Source organism: Salmo salar, chromosome 01 (genome assembly GCF_965601325.2).
Source record: "Salmo salar chromosome 01, fSalSal1, whole genome shotgun sequence".
Classification (NCBI taxonomy): Eukaryota; Metazoa; Chordata; class Actinopteri; order Salmoniformes; family Salmonidae; genus Salmo; species Salmo salar.
In genome coordinates this window covers 102,136,905-102,159,050 of record NC_138291.1, presented here as the reverse complement: position 1 = coordinate 102,159,050, position 22,146 = coordinate 102,136,905, and the positions used below count along the sequence as shown (strand labels likewise).

The following is a 22,146-nucleotide window of genomic DNA, read 5'->3' as shown; positions in this document are numbered from 1 at the left end:
ATATGTTTTCATGATGGTGAATCTTTCTAACAAGTTTATTTTTTAATCAAATTAAACAAAAAACAATCAATCTGTTTTTTCAACCAACACCAATAGTTCTAAATAGGATCCGGTCAGAAGCATGATGTCATAAATCGCACCTCTAATTCCATGAGCCTAAGGCACTATGTGCACACGTAGGCCTAAGGGCTCTATGGCAGGAGGCAAGGTTGGTTGTCCTATTCACTGAAGATAGTTTATTAAATAGTATACATTAACCCTACAATAGGCCTAGTTACAACAAACATTTAGCCTTTCTAGTTTTTTGTTGTTGGCTTCAACATGGATATATTAGTCTACACAAATTGAATTTGTATTTCGAATATGCACTGCATCTTGGAGTCATGAACACCTGCATCTTGGAGCCATGAACACCTGCATCTTGGAGTGATGGACATCTGCATCTTGGGGCCATGAACACCTGCATCTTGGAGTGATGGACATCTGCATCTTGGAGCCATGAACACCTGCATCTTGGAGCCATGGACATCTGCATCTTGGAGCCATGGACAATTGGACCTTGCCTAACCGTTATAATAAGTGACTTTGCCACGTGAAAGGTAAACAAACGAGCAGGCAAATAGCCTAAGCTACAAGCAGATTCAGTATCCAAGGACAGCAATTGGTTTGACAGTTGGGTCCAACAGATGAAAGTGGAAGATACCAATTTTTTACAAAATGATAAAGTAAAAACAATAAGCAGTCTGTTGTAATAACTTGATGTTCCTAAACATACTTCCTACAGTCACTGACACCTTTCATTCAAGCTGCATGGAAAAAAATTATGTCCAAAATAAAGAAAAAACAGGAATGTCTGTTGACTGTTTTACTGTTCGTTAGATTTTAATAAAACATTGGTTATAGGCTACTGATTAGACTACTGTGCGCCTCCGCTGGCAAAATCGCTGCCATAATCAATTGTGAGCCTTAAATATCAGAAGTAGCGCTGCTTGAAATTGTCACACATTTTTAAGGCCACACCTCTAAAATTCTTCTCACAGCAGATACTATGTTCAATTGGTGGTACTTATTCTGGGTGCTTGAACTGAAATATAAAACTGACTCCTGGAGGAGTGAAGGAGTGCAGCCTGAGAGGAAAATCACCCCAGATGAGAGCAGTCTCTTACAGGGTGGAAACTCAAATAGGAACCATCTCTCATGGGCTCCCTTGGTTTGGGGTGTGGGGGCAGTTTATGCACCCAATTTGATATAGACAATTTAGTACATTTCATTGTCTAGTGCATTTAGCTCCAGCTTAACCAACATGATCTCATTAGAATATGTCTGGAATAGCAGTCACAAGTTGGGAACCCAAATAGGAACCCGCTCTCAGGTGCTACTTAGGAACACTCCTCCATTGGTTTTGGGGGATGGTTTATACTGATACACCCATGATGGTGATGTAGCCTACAGTAGACAGTTTCATATATATATATATTACAATAATCTAATTAAAGTTCATTGGTCGTGTAAACAGATTTGCAGGTGTTGTAGCAGGTGCAGTGAAATACGTATGTTACTAGCTCCAACAGGGCAGTAGAATGTCTTATGTTACCAGCTCCAACAGGGCAGTAGAATGTCTTGTGTTACTAGCTCCAACAGGGCAGTAGAATGTCTTGTGTTACTAGCTCCAACAGGGCAGTAGAATGTCTTATGTTACCAGCTCCAACAGGGCAGTAGAATGTCTTATGTTACCAGCTCCAACAGGGCAGTAGAATGTCTTATGTTACCAGCTCCAACAGGGCAGTAGAATGTCTTATGTTACCAGCTCCAACAGGGCAGTAGAATGTCTTATGTTACTAGCTCCAACAGGGCAGTAGAATGTCTTGTGTTACTAGCTCCAACAGGGCAGTAGAATGTCTTATGTTTCCAGCTCCAACAGGGCAGTAGAATGTCTTGTGTAACTTGCTCCAACAGGGCAGTAGAATGTCTTATGTTACCAGCTCCTGCAGGGCAGTGGAATATCTTGTATTTCCAACTTCAACAGGGCAGTAGAATGTCTTATGTTACTAGCTCCAACAGGGCAGTAGAATGTCTTATGTTACCAGCTCCAACAGGGCAGTAGAATGTCTTGTGTTACTAGCTCCAACAGGGCAGTAGAATGTCTTATGTTACTAGCTCCAACAGTGCAGTAGAATGTCTTATGTTACCAGCTCCAACAGGGCAGTAGAATGTCTTGTGTTACCAGCTCCAACAAAGCAGTAGAATCTTATGTTACCAGCTCCAACAGGGCAGTAGAATGTCTTGTGTTACTAGCTCCAACAGGGCAGTAGAATGTCTTGTGTTACTAGCTCCAACAGGGCAGTAGAATATCTTGTGTTACTAGCTCCAACAGGGCAGTAGAATGTCTTATGTTACTAGCGCCAACAGCGCAGTAGAATGTCTTATGTTACCAGCTCCAGCAGGGCAGTAGAATATCTTGTTTTTCCAGCTCCAACAGGGCAGTAGAATATATTGTATTTCCAGCTCCAACAGGGCAGTTGAATGTCTCACAAATACAATGAAAATACACACATAAGCAAAATATAAAAAAAATAACAATCCAATGTAGGTATATTAGATTGAGCATGTGTCATAATCCAGAATATGAATACATGGTGTTTATAGAATGTGTCAGAATCCAGAATATAAATACATGGTGTGTATAGACAGAATAGAATGTGTCAGATTCCAGAATATAAATACATGGTGTGTATAGACAGTATAGAATGTGTCAGAATCCAGAATATAAATACATGGTGTGTATAGACAGTATAGAATGTGTCAGAATCCAGAATATAAATACATGGTGTGTATAGACAGTAAAGAATCTGGAAAAGAAAATGGTATGTACAGTAGTAGGTATATTAGGATGAGCTATGTGGAGAATACAGTAGAGACATAGACAGTAAGTTAACAACAGTATATGAATACAATATGAGGTGACCAGCGTTCAATACCTATATAAATGGGGCAATAGTCTCAAGGTGACAGATGATGAATGATACGTTCTATTTCCTTGGTTTCATACCTCTCATGGTCCATCATGACATTTGGATGGCTGGTGGCCCTATGACTATGACAACAATTACTCCATAGAGAAGCCATGAGGATATATACCTTCAGTTCTGTATATCCGCATGGTTTAAACGAAGAATTCGATTTCACCTCCTTCCTCTTTGGGCTAGCGTCCCACCTGGCCAACATCCGGTGAAATTGCAGAGCGCAAAATTCAAAATACAAATTCGTAATATTAAACATTCATGAAAATACAAGTGTCTTACATCGTTTAATAGCTTAACTTCTTGTTAATCCAGCCGCTGTGTCAGATTTCAAAAAGGCTTTATGGCGAAAACATACCATGCGATTATCTGAGGACAGCGCCCCCGCGTACAAAGGCATTACAAACATTTTCCAAACAAGCAGAGGCGTCACGAAAGTCAGAAATAGCGATAAAATAAATCACTTACCTTTGAAGATCTTCCTCTGTTTGCAATCCCAAGGGTCCCAGCAACATAACAAATGGTCCCTTTGTTCGATAAAGTCCTTCTTTATATCCCAAAAAAGTCAGTTTAGTTGGCGCGCTTCACTCAGTAATCCACCGGTTTCCCTCGTTCAAAATGCATACAAATGAATCCCAAAAGTTACCAATAAACTTCGTCCAAACAAGTAAAACAACAATTCTAATCAATCCTCAGGTACCCTAATATGTAAATAAACAATAACATTTAAGACGGAGAATAGTATGTTCATTACCGGAGATAAATAACGAAGTGCGTGCTCTCATCCACACGCTACACAATACTACAGCCAAAATGGGAGCCTCCTAGAAAAACTACAAATTCCATCTCATTTTTCAAAAAACAAGCCTGAATCTCTTTCTAAAGACTGTTGGCATCTACTGGAAGCCCTAGGAACTGCAATCTGGGAGGTATTTCTTTGATTTTCCCATAGACAGGCATTTTAAATGGTGTCACCTCAACAACAAAAAATATTCCGATGGATTCTCCTCAGGTTTTTGCCTGCTATATCAGTTCTGTTATACTCACAGACATTATTTTAACAGTTTTGAAAACTTTAGTGTTTTATATCCAATACTACTATTTTTTGCATATCCCAGCTTCTGGGCCTGAGTAAGAGGCAGTTTACTTTGGGCACCTCATTCATCCAAACGTCCGAATACTGCCCCCTAGCCTTAAGAAGTTTTAAGCCACGTTTAGACTGTTATACAAGAGCACTGTCCATATCAGAATTTGCATGTCGTTTATGAGTTGGCCGCACATTTTTATGAGTGGCTTTGCCTGATGTCCTTTGTGGTGGGCTATCTCATGAATTGATGTGATGTATTTAGGTGAGCGAACACCTGGGTTGTCCTTCGTGACCGCTCCCATAGCCTATACTGGAATTCTGTATCTCTTTGTCGCTAATTTGTATACAGGTAGACCAGAAAAGCCACATCCCTGATTGGCAGATGAATGGCAACCCTGATTAGAACCACCTGCAGCTCATCTGTAGTTCTTTGCAAATGCTGTTTTGAATGAAATAAAGTTGTACCTACACAAAGAAGAAGGCTGTAAAGCCAAAACGTCTGTATACATTATCCCTGATGCAGTAAAAACATTACAACATTGAATAATGAAGGAAGCTTTAGGTGTCATATTTTTGAGTGTGAACACATTACACCACTTTGTTTGGCTCTATGTTCTTATGTAGAGCAGGGAGAGAGGCAGCAGTGATCCATTCTCACTGTGTTCTTACTGATTCTCACTGCATTCTCACTGTATTATTACTGTGTTCTCACTGATATTCACTGTGTTCTCACTGTATTCTGTATTCTCATGATTCATATCCCCTCGCCAGGATTATTATTTGCCCAAGATCTGACATGCAGGATGCCAGGAAACCATAGCACCACACACACACCAAAAACGTACATGCACACACACACACACAAAAATAACTGCACACCACGCATACACACACACACACACACACACACACACACACACACACACACACACACACACACACACACACACACACACACACACGCACACACACAGACTCACACACAAATCATATGATTAACCTGTGGCAGAGATATGCTAGCCATTTACCTTGGCGGGCCTTATTTCCAATCCTGATGAACTCCACTAAAGAAAGTCAACCATCTTTATGACTAAGACTGAGGGAACGTCCCCATATGACAGTGTCCCAGACAGACTCAGCTGTCTTGCTGTCTACATTTGGTTGCACATTATTTGGTGAGTCCCCTTACAAATGGTCTACAAATGCTCAAAAGAGAAAACTATCAACAAACCATCCACTGCAACTTTGTTGATGTTCTCAGACATTTCATTAGGTATGGTACAGACTAGAGGTCGACCGATTATGATTTTTCACCGCCGATACCGATTATTGGGGGCCCAAGAAGCCGATACCGATTAATCAGCCGATTTTTATTTTATTTTATTTGTAATAATGACAATTACAACAATACTGAATTAACACTTATTTTAACTTAATATAATACATCAATAAAATCAATTTAGCCTCAAATAAATAATGAAACATGTTCAATTTGGTTTACATAATGCAAAAACAAAGTGTTGGAAAAGAAAGTAAAAGTGCATTATGTGCCATGTAAGAAAGCTAACGTTTAAGTTCCTTGCTCAGAACATGAGAACATATGAAAGCTGGTGGTTCCTTTTAAAATGAGTCTTCAATATTCCCAGGTAAGAAGTTTTAGGTTGTAGTTATTATAGGAATTATAGGACTATTTCTCTCTATACGATTTGTATTTCATATACCTTTGACTATTGGATGTTCTTATAGGCACTTTAGTATTGCCAGTGTAACAGTATAGCTTCCGTCCCTCTCCTCGCTCCTAGCTGGGCTCAAACCAGGAACACATCGACAACAGCCACCCTCGAAGCATCGTTACCCATGCAGAGCAAGGGGAACAAACACTCCCAAGTCTCAGAGCGAGTGACGTTTGAAACGCTATTAGCGCACATCCGAAACGCTATTAGCACGCACACACAGAAACACGAGCCTTAGGTCATTAATATGGTCGAATCCGGAAACTATCACGTTTATTCTTTCAGTGAAAAATGGAACAGTTCCGTATTTTATCTAACGGGTGGCATCCATAAGTCTAAATATTCCTGTAACATTGCACAACCTTCAATGTTGTGTCATAATTACGTAAAATTCTGGCAAATTAGTTCGCAACGAGCCAGGCGGCCCAAACTGTTGCATATACCCTGACTCTGCGTGCAATGAACGGAAGAAAAGTGACACAATTTCACCTGGTTAATATTGCCTGCTAACCTGGATTTCTTTTAGCTAAATATGCAGGTTTAAAAATATATACTCCTGTGTATTAATTTTAAGAAGGTCATTGATGTTTATGGTTAGGTACAGTCGTGCAACGATTGTGCTTTTTTCGCAAATGCGCTTTTGTTAAATCATCCCCCGTTTGGCATAGTTGGCTGTCTTTGTTAGGAAGAAATAGTATTCACAGTTCGCAACGAGCCAGGCGGCCCAAACTGCTGTATATACCCTGACTCTGTTGCAGAGGTGACACATTTTCCCTAGTTAACCTGTTAGGGCTAGGGGGCAGTATTGACACGGCTGGATAAAAAAACATACCCGATTTAATCTGGTTACCACTCCTACCCAGTAACTAGAATATGCATATACTTATTACATATGGATAGAAAACACCCTACATTTTCTAAAACTGTTTGAATGGTGTCTGTGAGTATAACAGAACTCATTTGGCAGGCAAAACCCTGAGACATTTTCTGACAGGAAGTGGATACCTGATGTGTTGTATTACCTTTAAACCTATCCCATTGAAAAACACAGGGGCTGAGGAATATTTTGGCACTTCCTATTGCTTCCACTAGATGTCACCAGCCTTTACAAAGTGTTTTGAGTCTTCTGGAGGGAGATCTGACCGAACAAGAGCCATGGAACGATGATGTCCCATTAGACACCTGGCGCGCGAGTTCATGTTGGGTACCCTCGTTCCAATACGTTATAAAAGAGTATGCATTCGTCCACCTTGAATATTATTCATGTTCTGGTTAAAAAAGGCCCTAATGATTTATGCTATACAACGTTTGACATGTTTGAACGAACGGAAATATATTTTTTCCCCTCGTTCATGACGAGAAGTCCGGCTGGCTTAGATCATGTGCTAACAAGACGGAGATTTTTGGACATAAATGATGAGCTTTTTTGAACAAAACTACATTCGTTATGGACCTGTGATACCTGGAAGTGACATCTGATGAAGAGAATCAAAGGTAATGGATTATTTACATAGTATTTTCGATTTTAGATCTCCCCAACATGACGTCTAGTCTGTATCGCAACGCGTATTTTTCTGGGCGCAGTGCTCAGATTATTGCAAAGTGTGATTTCCCAGTAAGGTTATTTTTAAATCTGGCAAGTTGATTGCGTTCAAGAGATGTAAATCTATAATTCTTTAAATGACAATATAATATTTTACCAATGTTTTCTAATTTTAATTATTTAATTTGTGACGCTGACTTGACTGCCGGTTATTGGAGGGAAACGATTTCCTCAACATCAATGCCATAGTAAAACGCTGTTTTTGGATATAAATATGAACTTGATAGAACTAAAAATGCATGCATTGTCTAACATAATGTCCTAGGAGTGTCATCTGATGGAGATTGTAAAAGGTTAGTGCATCATTTTAGCTGGTTTTATGGTTTTGGTGACCCTGTCTTTGAATTGACAAAACATTACACACAACTCTTGTAAATGTACTGTCCTAACATACTCTAAATTTATGCTTTCGCCGTAAAACCTTTTTGAAATCGTAAAACGTGGTTAGATTAAGGAGATGTTTATCTTTCAAAGGGTGTAAAATAGTTGTATGTTTGAAAAATTTGAATTTTGACATTTATTCGGATTCAAATTTGCCGCTCTTGAAATGCACCTGCTGTTGATGGAGTGCACCACGGGTGGCACACTAGCGTCCCACCTAGCCCATAGAGGTTAAAAGAAATTCATGTTAGCAGGCAATATTATCTAAATATGCAGGTTTAAAAATATATACTTGTGTATTGATTTTAAGAAAGACATTGATGTTTATGGTTAGGTTCAAGTTGGAGCAACGACAGTTCTTTTTCGCGAATGTGCACCGCATCGATTATATGCAACGCACGACAGGCTAGATAAACTAGTAATATCATCAACCTTGTGTAGTTAACTTGTGATTATGATTGATTGATTGATTGTTTTTGATAAGATAAGTTTAATGCTAGCTAGCAACTTACCCTGGCTTCTTACTGCATTCGCGTAACAGGCAGGCTCCTCGTGGAGTGCAATGTAAAGCAGGTGGTTAGAGCGTTGGACTAGTTAACCGTAAGGTTGCAAGATTGAATCCCCAAGCTGACAAGGTAAAAATGTCTCGTTCTGCCCCTGAACAAGGCAGTTAACCCACCATTCCTAGGCCATCCTTAACTGACTTGCCTAGTTAGAAAAAACAAACAAAAAAAACCAAATCGGCAAATCGGTGGCCACAAATACCGATTACCGATTGTTATGAAAACTTGAAATCAGCCCTAATTAATCGGCCATTCCGATTAATCGGTCGACCTATAGTACAGACTGGCCTTCCAGTGCTACAGTAGCAGAGGCAACTAGACATGACAGTTGAGTAGCAGAGGAGATCTGGTAAGAACATCACCATAAGAAGATCAATGGATGTTTGATGTGGTCTTATCTGATATAGTGGTATTTCCTTTTACAAATGACTTCCAAATGTCTCCCTGGCTAATTAAAGGTTAAATAACATTTGATAGGTTTGTCTGACATACAGTACCTGTCAAAAGTTTGGACACACCTACTCATTCAAGGGTATTTCTTTATTTTTACTATTTTCTACATTGTACAATAATAGTGAAGACATCAAAACTACAAAATAACATATGGAATCAGTGGTGATGGTGGTGATGGTATGTGATACTTCATTGTATACTATAGGCAGATACTTCATTGTATTGACATTTCAAGGATAGCACAAGCCAATACTACTCTGACTGGCTGAAAAAAATTCACAGATTTCGTGACTTTTTGCAATCGTGCACAAACCATTGACATTTCATAGGAGAAATACTGATAATCTGCCATGTCATGTTAACATAATGCAACCTGTTTTAACCTCTATGGGCTATGTGGGACGCAAGCGTCCCACCCCTGGTACACCCAATCAACAACAGGTGAAATATCAAGAGCGCCAAATTTGAAAACAATTAAATGTCATAATTCAAATTTCTCAAACATACAACTATCTTACACCCTTTGAAAGATAAACATCTCCTTAATCTAACCATGTTGTCCGATTTCAAAAAGGCTTTACGGCAAAAGCATAAAGTTAGATTATGTTAGGAGAGTACATTGACAATAGCTGTGTGTAATGTTTTGTCAATTCAAAGACAGGCGTCACCAAAAGCAGAAAACCAGCTAAAATGATGCACTAACCTTTGACAATCTCCATCAGATGACACTCCTAGGACATTATGTTAGACAATGCATGCATTTTTTGTTCTATCAAGTTCATATTTATATCCAAAAACAGCGTTTTACTATGGCGTTGATGTTGAGGAAATCGTTTCCCTCCAATAACCGCCAGTCAAGCAGCACAACAAATTAAATAATTACTATTAGAAAACATTGGTAAAGTATTATATTGTCATTCAAAGAATTATAGATTTACATCTCTTGAATGCAACCGGATTGCCAGATTTAAAAATAACCTTACTGGGAAATCACACTTTGCAATAATCTGAGCACTGCGCCCAGAAAAATACGCTTTGCGATACAGACTAACCGCCATGTTGGAGAGATCTAAAATCGAAAATACTATGTAAATAATCCATTACCTTTGATTCTCTTCATCAGATGTCACTTCCAGGAATCCCAGGTCCATAACGAATGTAGTTTTGTTCAAAAAAGCTCATAATTTATGTCCAAAAAGCTCCGTGTTGTTAGCACATGATCTATGCCAGCCGGACTTCTCGTCATGAAGGAGGGGAAAAAAAATATTTAAGTTCGTTCAAACATGTCAAACGTTGTATAGCATAAATCATTAGTGCCTTTTTTAACCAGAACATGAATAATATTCAAGGCGGACGTTTGCATTCTCTTTTAAAACGTTTTGGAACGAGAGTACCCAACATGAACTCGCGCGCCAGAGTCTAATCGGACACCACCGTTCCAAGGCTCTTGTTCATTCAGTTCTCACAGTATAAGACTCAAAACACTTTCTAAAGACTGGTGACATCTAGTGGAAGCCATAGGAAGTGCTCAACAATTAATAAGCCCCTGTGTGTTTCAATGGCATAGGCTTAAAGGTACTTCAACACATCAGGTATCCACTTCCTGTCAGAATTTGTCTCAGGGTTTTGACTGCCATATGAGTTCTGTTATACTTACAGACACCATTCAAACAGTTTTAGAAAATTCAGAGTGTTTTCTATCCAAACCTGAACAATAATATGCATATTCTAGCTTCTGAGTTGGTGTAGGAGGCAGTTAAAAATGGGCACATATTTTTTTCAAATTTCTCAATACTGCCCCCTAGCTCCAACGGAGGCCTCCAACATGTTGCGCCACAATTAAGTATTTTCTCTGAAGTGATTCATTCTGATAGAATGCTGTGGTTTGGATTTTATGTTTTGAGCATCATGGCGGCGAATGTGGTAACCCAATTCTGTCCAACCTAGGTGTGGTGATGTACTTCCCTACAGTGAAGAGAGGAGTTGGAGACAGTAGTGAGGAGAGAAGGCAATGAGAGGGAATAGAGGAGAGGAGAAGCACAGGGATAGGAGAAAGAAAAAAGGGAGGAGAGGAGAGAGGGAATAGTAAAAATAAGTTGGAAGGGGAGGGGGGAGTGACATCTCAAAGAAGCTGTCTGGAACTATATTTAGTCCATGTGACTTTGGCAGAAAAGTAGTTGGCTTTCAACAAATTGTCAAAATGAATAACGCTATAAAAATACTGTAATTAACAAAGGTGTATGTGGTAAACAAGATGTCAAAGAGCAAAACACCTGTCAAGATAATTATGGTGGCGGGAAATGTACAGTACCAGTCAACAGTTTAGACATAACTACATCGCAGAATAATAGTGAAGACATCAAAACTATGAAATAACACATATGGAATCGTGTAGTAAGCAAAAAAGTGTTAAACAAATCAAAATATATTTAAAATGTTAGATTCTTCAAAGTAGCCACCCTTTGCCTTTATGACAGCTTTGCACACTTGGTATTCTCTAAACCAGCCTCACCTGGAATGCTTTTCCAAAAGTCTTGAAGGAGTTCCAAAATATGCTGAGAACTTGTTGGCTGCTTTTCCTTCTCTCTGCGGTCCAACTCATAACAAACCATCTCAATTGGGTTGAGGTCGGATGATTGTGGAGCCCAGGTCATCTGATGCAGCATTCCATCACTCTCCTTCTTCGTCAAATAGCACTTACACAGCCCGGAAGTGTTAGGTCATTGTCCTGTTGAAAAACAAATTATTGTCCCACTAAGCGCAAACCATATGAGATGGCATTTCGCTGCAGATTGCTGTGGTACAGTCGCTTGCTATTCACCCCCCTTGGCATTTTTCCTATTTTGTTGCCTTACAACCTGGAATTAAAATGGATTTTTGAGGGGTTTGTATCATTTGATTTACACAACATGCCTACCACTTTGAAGATGCAAAATATTTTTTCTTGTGAAACAAACAAGAAATAAGACAAAACAAACAGAAAACCTGAGCCTGTGTAACTATTCACCCTCCCTCCAAGTCAATACTTTGTAGAGCCACCTTTTGCAGCAATTACAGCTGCAAGTCTCTTGGGGTATGTCTCTATAAGCTTGGCACGTCTAGCCACTGGGAGTTTTGCCGATTCTTCAAAGTAAAACTGCTCCAGCTCCTTCAAGTTGTATGGGTTCTGCTTGTGTACAGCAATCTTTAAGTTATACCACAGATTCTCAATTGGATTGAGGTCTGGGCTTTGACTAGGCCATTCCAAGACATGTAAATGTTTCCCCTTAAACCACTCAAGTGTTGCTTTAGCAGTATGCCTAGGGTCATTGTCCTGCTGGAAGGTGAACCGCCGTCCCAGTCTCAATTCTCTGGAAGACTGAAACAGGTTTCCCTCAAGAATTTCCCTGTATTTAGCGACATCCATCATTCCAACACCATGCTTCACTGTGTGGATGGTGTTCTCGCGGTGATGAGAGGTGTTGGGTTTGCACAAGACATAGTGTTTTCCTTGATGGCCAAAAAGCTACATTTTTGTCTCATCTGACCAGAGTACCTTCTTCCATATGTTTGGGGAGTTTCCCACATGCCTTTTGGCGAACACCAAACATGTTTGCTTATTTTTTTCTGACCACTCTTGCTTAAAGCCCAGCTCTGTGGAGTGAACACGGCTTAAAGTGGTCCTATGGACAGATACTCCAATCTCCGCTGAGGAGCTTTGCAGCTTCTTCAGGGTTATCTTTGGTCTCTTTGTTGCCTCGCTGATTAATGACCTCCTTGCCTGGTCTGTGAGTTTTGGTGGGCGGCCCTCTCTTGGCAGGTTTTTTGTGGTGCCATATTCTTTCCATTTTTTAATAATGGATTTAATAATACTCCGTGGGATGTTCAAAGTTTCAGATATTTTTTTATAACCCAATCCTGATCTGTACTTCTCCACAACTTTGTCCCTGACCTGTTGGAGAGCTCCTTGGTCTTCATAGTGCCGCTTGCTTGGTCGTGCACCTTGCTTAGTGGTGTTGCCTTTCGGAACAGGTGTATATATACTGAGATCATGTGACACTTAGATTGCACACAGGTGGACTTTATTTAACAAATTATGTGACTTCTGAAGGTAATTGGTTGCACCAGATCTTATTTAGGGGCTTCATAGCATAGGGGGTGAATGCATATGTACACACCACATTTCCGTTTTGAATAAAATAAGAATAATTTTAAACATGTTATTTTTTTCATTCCACTTCACAAATTTGGACTATTTCGTGTATGTCCATTACATAAAATCCAAATTAAATCAATTTAAATTACAGGTTTTAACCTCTTACATCTAGATGTTCCGCTAGCGGAACACCACTCCAATATCCAATGATTGGGAGTGGCGCGAAATACAAACTCCTCGAAAATCCGAAAACTTCAGTTTTTCAAACATATGACTATTTTACACCATTTTAAAGACAAGACTCTCCTTTATCTAACCACACTGTCCGATTTCAAAAAGGCTTTACAACGAAAGCAAAACATTAGATTATGTCAGCAGAGTACCCAGCCAGAAATAATCAGACACCCATTTTTCAAGCTAGCATATAATGTCACATAAACCCAAACCACAGCTAAATGCAGCACTAACCTTTGATGATCTTCATCAGATGACACGCCTAGGACATTATGTTATACAATACATGCATGTTTTCTTCAATCAAGTTCATATTTATATCAAAAACCAGCTTTTTACATTAGCATGTGACGTTCAGAACTAGCAAACTTCCGGTGAATTTACTAAATAACTCACAATAAACGTTCACAAAAAAAACATAACAATTATTTTAAGAATTATAGATACAGAACTCCTCTATGCACTCGCTATGTCCGATTTTAAAATAGCTTTTCGGTGAAAGCACATTTTGCAATATTCTAAGTAGATAGCCCGGCATCACAGGGCTAGCTATTTAGACACCCACCAAGTTTAGCCCTCACCAAAGTCAGATTTACTATAAGAAAAATGTTATTACCTTTGCTGTTCTTTGTCAGAATGCACTCCCAGGATTTCTACTTCAACAACAAATGTTGGTTTGGTTCCAAATAATCCATAGTTATATCCAAATAGCGGCGTTTTGTTTGTGCGTTCAAGACACTATCCGAAGGGTAACGAAGGGTGACGCGCGGACACGTATCGTGACAAAAAAAATTCAAAATATTCCATTACCGTACTTCGAAGCATGTCAAAAGCTGTTTAAAATCAATTTTTATGCGATTTTTCTCGTAAAATAGCGATAATATACCGACCGGAAGTAGTTGTTTTCGTTCAAAGACTGAAAAAGTAAAATGGACTCTTCACGTGCACGCGCGCACCCGTCTCATTGTTCTCAGATCGACCACTTACCAAATGCGCTACTTTTTTTCAGCCATGGGCTGCAAAGTCATCATTCAACGTTCTGGCGCCTTCTGAGAGCCTATGGGAGCCTTAGAAATTGTCACGTTACAGCAGAGATCCTTTGTTTTGGATAGAGATGACAAAGAAGGCCAAGAAATGGTCAGACAGGGTACTTCCTGTACAGAATCTTCTCAGGTTTTGGCCTGCCATTTGAGTTCTGTTATACTCACAGACACCATTCAAACAGTTTTAGAAACTTTGGAGTGTTTTCTATTCAAAGCTACTAATTATATGCATATTCTAGTCTCTGGGCAGGAGTAATAACCAGATTAAATCGGGTACGTTTTTTATCCGGCCGTGAAAATACTGCCCCCTATCCATAACAAGTTAAAAATAGGAAAAACTCCAAGGGGGTGAATACTTTTGCTAGGCACTGTAAACATGTTGGTTAAGTGTGCCTTGAATTCTAAATAAATCACAGACAATGTCACCACCAAAACACCATCACACCTCCTCCTCCATGCTTCACGGTAGGAACCACACATGCCGTGATCATCTGTTCACCTACCCTGCGTCTCATAAAGACTTGGCGGTTGGAAACAAAAATCTCAAATTTGGATTCATCAGATCAAAGGACAGATTTCCACCGGTCAATTGTCCATTGCTCGTGTTTCTTGTCCCAAGAAAGTGTCTTTTTCTCATTGGTGTCCTTTAGTAGTGGTTTCTTTGCAGAAAATCGACCACGGAGGCCTGATTCACGCAGTCTCCTCTGAACAGTTGATGTTGAAATGTGTCTGTTACTTGAACTCTGGAGCATTTATTTGGGCTGCAATTTCTGAGGCTGGTAACTCTGATGTAGTGTCTGCAGCAGAGGTAACTCTGGGTCTTCCTTTCTTGTGGCTGTCCTCATGACAGCCAGTTTCATCATTGAGCTTGATGGTTTTTGCGACAGCACATGAGAAAACTTTCAAAGTTCTTGAATTGTTCTGCATTGACTGACCTTCCTGTCTTAAAGTAATGATGGTGTGTCCTTTCTCTTTGCTTATTTGAGCTGTTCTTGGCATAATACGGACTTGGTCTTTTACCAAATGGCACTATCTTCTGTATACCACCCATACCTTATCACAACACAACTAATTGGCTCAAATGCATTAAGGACAGAAATTCCACAAATTAACTTTTAACAATGCACATCTGTTAATTGAAATGTATTCCGGGTGACTACCTCATGAAGCTGGCTGAGAGAATGCCAAGAGTGTGCAAAGCTGTAATTAAGGAAAATGGTGGCTACTTTGAAGAATCTCAAACATAAAATATAGTTTTATTTGTTTAACACTTTTTTGGTCACAACATGATTCCATATCTGTTATTTCATAGTTTCGATGTCTTCACTATTATTCTACAATGTAAAATCAGTAGGGGTGTCCAAACTTTTGACTGGTACTATATATGCTAACTTGACATTTAAAGCTATATGTGCGAAAATGCTCGGTGAGTAACTGTAATTTCCTTTTATACTCCATACATCACACTGTCATATGTTTATATAGCTTTTATTTAAACAGACCTCTTTTTCAAGGGAAACCTTCTCCTGATATGCATGTATTATTGTAGTGGATTGCGTTATAAGGAACTAGAGATACTGTGTATACACATACCCCTGCTTCCCCGCAATCTGTATCATGTAATGTAACAGAGACAATGTCAGCCTAATGGTACATCGTGGTATTAGGTGATGTACAGCAGCCTAGCTCGGGTTATTATTACGCTTCTTGTTGGTTTAGAGATGCCTTTTTGGAAGATGAGGTGGGAAATGTTTAGTGATTTAGTGATGCATTAGAATTGTATTGCAAAGGTGTTGTTGACTGACTTTTGACATCCTGCCTTTTGAAATGGCACTGTTTGCTAAACAGAGATTTTACTTTTAGCTAAACATAAATTAAACTGTTAGCTATAGACAAATTATATTATTAGCTAAACATAGATGGTACTATTAGCTAAATTATTAGCTATAGAGAGATGATACTGTTAGCTAAATAGAGATCATACTATTAGCTATAGAGATATAATACTGTTACATAAACAGAGTTGATACTGTTAGCTAAACATATATGATACTGTTAGCTATAGAGAAATTATATTGTTAGCTAAACATAGATGATATTGTTAGCTAAATAGAGATGATACTTTGAGCTAAATAGAGATGATACAGTTAGCTATAGGGAGATGATAATGTTAGCTATAAGAGATGATACTGTTAGCTATAGAGATTAGAGGTCGAGCGATTAATCGGCATGTCTGAACAATTAGGGCCAATTTCAAGTTTTCATAACAATCGGTAATAACAATCGGCCTTTTTGGATGCCGATCATGGCCGATTACATTGCAATCCACAAGGAGACTATGTGGCAGCCTGACCACCTGTTACACAAGTGCAGCTTCAAAAGGACCTTGTGTCTGCAAGGAGCCAAGGTAAGTTGCTAGCTAGCATTAAACTTATCTTATAAAAAACCAATCAGTCTTCACATAATCACTAGTTAACTACACATGGTTGATGATATTACTAGGTTAACTAGCTTGTTCTGCGTTGCATATAATCAATGCGGTGCCTGTTAATTTATCATCGAATCACAGCCTATTTCAACTTAGCCAAACGAGTGATGATTGAACAAAAGCGCATTTGTGGAAAAAGCACAATCGTTGCATAAATGTACCTAACAATAAACATCAATGCTTTTCTTAAAATTGATACACAAGTATATCTTTTTTAAACCTGCATATGTAGTTAAAAGAAATTCATGTTAGCAGGCAATATTAACTTGGGAAATTGTGTCACTTCTCTTGCGTTCAGTGCAAGCAGAGTCAGGGTATATGCAGCAGTTTGGGCCGCCTGGCTCATTGCGAACTGTGTGAAGACCATTTCTTCCTAACAAAGACCGTAATTAATTTGCCAGAATTTAGATAAGTATGACGTACCATTGAAGGTTGTGGAATGTAACAGCAATATTTAGACTTAGGGTTGCCACCCGTACGATAAAATACGGAACGGTTCCGTATTTCACTGAAAGAATAAACATTTTGTTTTTGAAATGATAGTTTCCGGATATGACCATGTTAATGACCAAAGGCTCGTATTTCTGTGTGTTTATTATGTTATAATTATTTACAGTATATGATTTGATATTTGACAGAGCAGTCTGACTGAACGGTGGTTGGCAGCAGCAGGCTCGTAAGCATTCATTCAAAGAGCACTTTACTGCGTTTGCCAGCAGCTCTTAGCAATGCTTGAAGCACAGCGCTGTTTATGACTTCAAGCCTATCAACTCCCGAGATTAGGCTGGCAATACTAAAGTGCCTATAAAAACATCCAATAGTCAAAGGTATATAAAATACAAATGGTACAAAGAGAAATAGTCCTGTAGCCTCTCTGGGCTATGTGGGACGCTACCGTCCCACCTGCGGGACACAGACACTTAAATAGCAGGGTGGTCAAATTCAAAACAGCAAAAATCTCATAATTGAAATTTCTCAAACACACTACTATTTTACACCATTTTAAAGATACACTTCTCCTTAATCGAACCACATTGTCCGATTTCAAAAAGGCTTTACGGCAAAGCAAAATATTAGACTATGTTAGGACAGTGCCTAAAAAATTAAAGCCACACAGCCATTTTCCAAGCAAGGACAGGCGTCACAAAAAACAGAAATACAGCTAAAATTAAGCACTAACCTTTGATGATCTTCATCAGATGGCACTCATAGGACTTCATGTTACACAATACATGTATGTTTTGCTCGATAAAGTTCATATTTATATCCAAAAACCCCATTTTACATTGGCCCGTTAATGTTCAGAAATGCTTTTCCTCCGAAAACTTCCGGTGAACGAGCACATCAATTTATAGAAATACTCATCATAAACGTTGATAAAATATTAAACTGTTATTCAAAGAATTATAGATAAACATCTCCTTAATGCAACCGCTGTGACAGATTTAAAAAAAGCTTTACGGTGAAAGCACACTTTGCAATAATCTGAGTACTGCGCTCAGAAAACAACAGCATGCAATACAGATACCCGCCATTTTGGAGTCATCTAAAATCATAAATAGCATTATAAATATTCACTTACCTTTGATGATCTTCATCAGAATGCACTCCTAGGAATCCCAGGTCCTCAATAAATGTTGTTTTGTTCGATAAAGTCCATCATTTATGTCCTCTTTGTTAGCGCGTTCAGTAAGCTACTCCAAATGTAGGAAGCGCGCCGAAAATTTCACAAAGAAAAGTCAAAATGAGTTATATTTATGTTCGTAGAAACATGTCAAATGATGTATAGCATCAATCTTTAGGGCCTTTTTAACATAGAAGTTCAATAATATTCCAACCGGACGATTCAAATGTCTTCAAAAATGTAATTGAACACAGCTACCTCTCACGTGAAGGCGCGCAATTGAGGCCAACTTTCTTTGTTCGCTCTCTGTTCACCATAGAAGCCTCAAACAACTTTCTAAAGACTGTTGACATCTAGTGGAAGCCTTAGGAAGTGCAAAATGAACCCTAAGTCACTGTATACTGAATAGGCCCAGTTTTGAAATACTACAAACCACTTCCTCGTTGGATTATTTCTCAGGTTTTTGCCTGCTATATGAGTTCTGTTATACTCACAGACATCATTCAAACAGTTTTAGAAACCTCAGACTGTTTTCTATCCAAATCTACTAATAATATGCATATCCTACGTTCTAAGCCCGAGTAGTAGGCAGTTTATTTTGGGCACGTCATTCATCCAAATTTCCGAATACTGCCCCCTGTCACTAAAAAGTTAAGTCCTATAATAACTACAACCTAAAACTTCTTAACTGGGAATATTGAAGACTCATGTAAAAAGGAACCAACAGCTTTCATAAGTTCTCATGCTCTGATTAAGGAACTTAAACGTTAGCTTTTTTACATGGCACATATTGCACTTTTACTTTCTTCTCCAACACTGTGTTTTTGCATATTTAAACCAAATTGAACATGTTTCATTATTTATTTGAGACTAAATTGATTTTATTTATGTATTATATTAAGGTAAAATAAAAGTGTTCATTGTTCCTTCAGTATTGTTGTAATTGTCATTATTACAAATATATACTGCTCAAAAAAATAAAGGGAACACTTAAACAACACATCCTAGATCTGAATGAAATAAATAATCTTATTAAATACTTTTTTCTTTACATAGTAGAATGTGCTGACAACAACATCACACCAAAATAATCAATGGAAATCCAATTGATCAACCCATGGAGGTCTGAATTTGGAGTCACACTCAAAATTAAAGTGGAAAACCACACTACAGGCTGAGCCAACTTTGATGTAATGTCCTTAAAATAAGTCAATGAGGCTCAGTAGTGTGTGTGGCCTCCACGTGCCTGTATGACCTCCCTACAAAGCCTGGGCATGCTCCTGATGAGGTGGCGGATGGTCTCCTAAGGGACCTCCTCCCAGACCTGGACTAAAGCATCTGCCAACTCCTGGACAGTCTGTGGTGCAACGTGGCATTGGTGGATGGAGCGAGGCATGATGTCCCAGATGTGCTCAATTTGATTCAGGTCTGGGGAACGGGCGGGCCAGTCCATAGCATCAATGCCTTCCTCTTGCAGGAACTGCTGACACACTCCAGCCACATGAGGTCTAGCATTGTCTTGCATTAGGAGGAACCCAGGGCCAACCGCACCAGCATATGGTCTCACAAGGGGTCTGAGGATCTCATCTCGGTACCTAATGTCAGTCAGGCTACCTCTGGCGAGCACATGGAGGGCTGTGCGGCCCCCCAAAGAAATGCCTGCTGGAGGTCATTTTACAGGGCTCTGGCAGTGCTTCTCCTGCTCCTCCTTGCACAAAGGCGGAGGTAGCGGTCCTGCTGCTGGGTTGTTGCCCTCCTACGGCCTCCTCCACGTCTCTTGATATACTGGCCTGTCTCCTGGTAGCGCCTCCATGCTCTGGACACTACGCTGACAGACACAGCAAACCTTCTTGCCACAGCTCGCATTGATGTGCCATCCTGGATGAGCTGCACTACCTGAGCCACTTGTGTGGGTTGTAGACTCCGTCTCATGCTACCACTAGAGTGAAAGCACTGCCAGCATTCAAAAGTGACCAAAACATCAGCCAGGAAGCATAGGAACTGAGAAGTGGTCTGTGGTCCCCACCTGCAGAACCACTCCTTTATTGGGGGTGTCTTGCTAATTGCCTATAATTTCCACCTGTTGTCTATTCCATTTGCACAACAGCATGTGAAATTTATTTTCAATCAGTGTTGCTTCCTAAGTGGACAGTTTGATTTCACAGAAGTGTGATTGACTTGGAGTTACATTGTGTTGTTTAAGTGTTCCCTTTCTTTTTTTGAGCAGTGTATATATAAAAATCGTCCAATTAATCAGTATCGGCTTTTTTGGATTCTCCAATAATCGGTATCGGTGTTGAAAAATCATAATCGGTCAACCTCTAATAGAGATATGAGACTGTTAGCTATAGACAGATGATCCTGTTATCTATAGAGAGATCATACTGTTAGCTATAGAGAGATTATACTGTTAGCTATAGATAGATGATAGTGTTAGCTATAGTGAGATGATACTGTTAGCTATAGAGAGATGATACTGTTAGCTATAGAGAGATGATACTGCTAGCTATAGAGAGATGATACTGTTAGCTATAGAGAGATGACACTGTTAGCTATAGAGAGATGATACTGTTAGCTATAGAGAGATGATACTGTAAGCTGAAGAGACCTGTTGGCAAATGGGGGTTCTCAATGTGCACTGTGAACTGAAAAATACATCTAAATGTACTGATTTAAATTTAGACTTGGTTTTCATCCAAACCTCTTGCATAGATGGATTCAATCTATTTTATTAGCCAGTTGGGGCTGAAAAGGAGAGTAAAAAGGAGGGATAGACTGTCTGGACAAATGTTTCTTGGCCACACAGAGACTATTATCATTCATTACGCTGCTAGCTATCATCAAAGAATCCAATCCAAGTTAAGCCGTAATATGATAATGGGTTTTTTTTTCGGGCAGAATGTTCTCGCCATTTATTACAGAATGAGGCTTTAAATCACTTTTATTTATAGGTAGAACTATGACTGAGGGCAAAGGAATTTTATCCTGGATTCTGAACTGATAAGCTGCGTTACACCATTGTTTCACTGTAAATAAACCTTTTAGGATATTTAAAAGTTCTGTATTGACAGATATAGATCAGAATATGAGATGGGGATATAAAGGAGAGGGATACAGGAGAGAAAGTGTGTGGCGGAACGGGGGATTGAGCCGCAGCCTCCAGGGGTAGCCCCATTGTATACCTAGACTTGGCAGAACAGTCTATGACTGGGATGGCTGGAGTCTTTGAACATTTTTAGGGCCTTCCTCTGTAGTGCCTTGAGGTCGGAGGCCGAGCAGTTGCAATACCAGGCAGTTATGCTACCAGTCAGGATGCTCTCGATGCTACAGCTGTAGAATGGATCAGTTTGAATTCCAGGTTAACGGAATATACTGACTAACAGTGAAGTCTGCCTTCTGCTGTACTTTATGCTTCTAACAAGAGTACACTGGAGATCTCTTCCTTGTATGTTAACAGTACAGAAAAAAACATTGTCTCCACAATTGGTTTGTATTTAGAAAACACACATTTGTAGGGAAGAGTGGGGTAAGTTTGGACACCCTTTATTTCTAGGAAACCAAAAACAAAATGTATTTGAGCAAATATTTAGGAAGAAGTCATCATTCCCTGTAGTCTCTGAAAGAAGAAACTGCACGGAAAAAGAGGTAAGCAAGTTATGTCCAAAAAACTGATTTTTACCAAGTCAAATTCATTTATTTTGTGAGGTTTTATGATGCTTGTATCTAAACCAAAGTGTATAATTTTAAGATGGTTTATATACATCAGGTTGGGTCTCTATAAG

General features: G+C 39.3%; 1 protein-coding gene across 1 annotated transcript in view; it reads left to right on the top strand.

Annotated features, from left to right (window-relative positions):
• LOC145875433 (neurexin-1a-like) overlaps positions 1 to 22,146 on the top strand; it is a 171,838-nt gene that overhangs the window by 3,321 nt on the left and 146,371 nt on the right. The window lies entirely within an intron of this gene.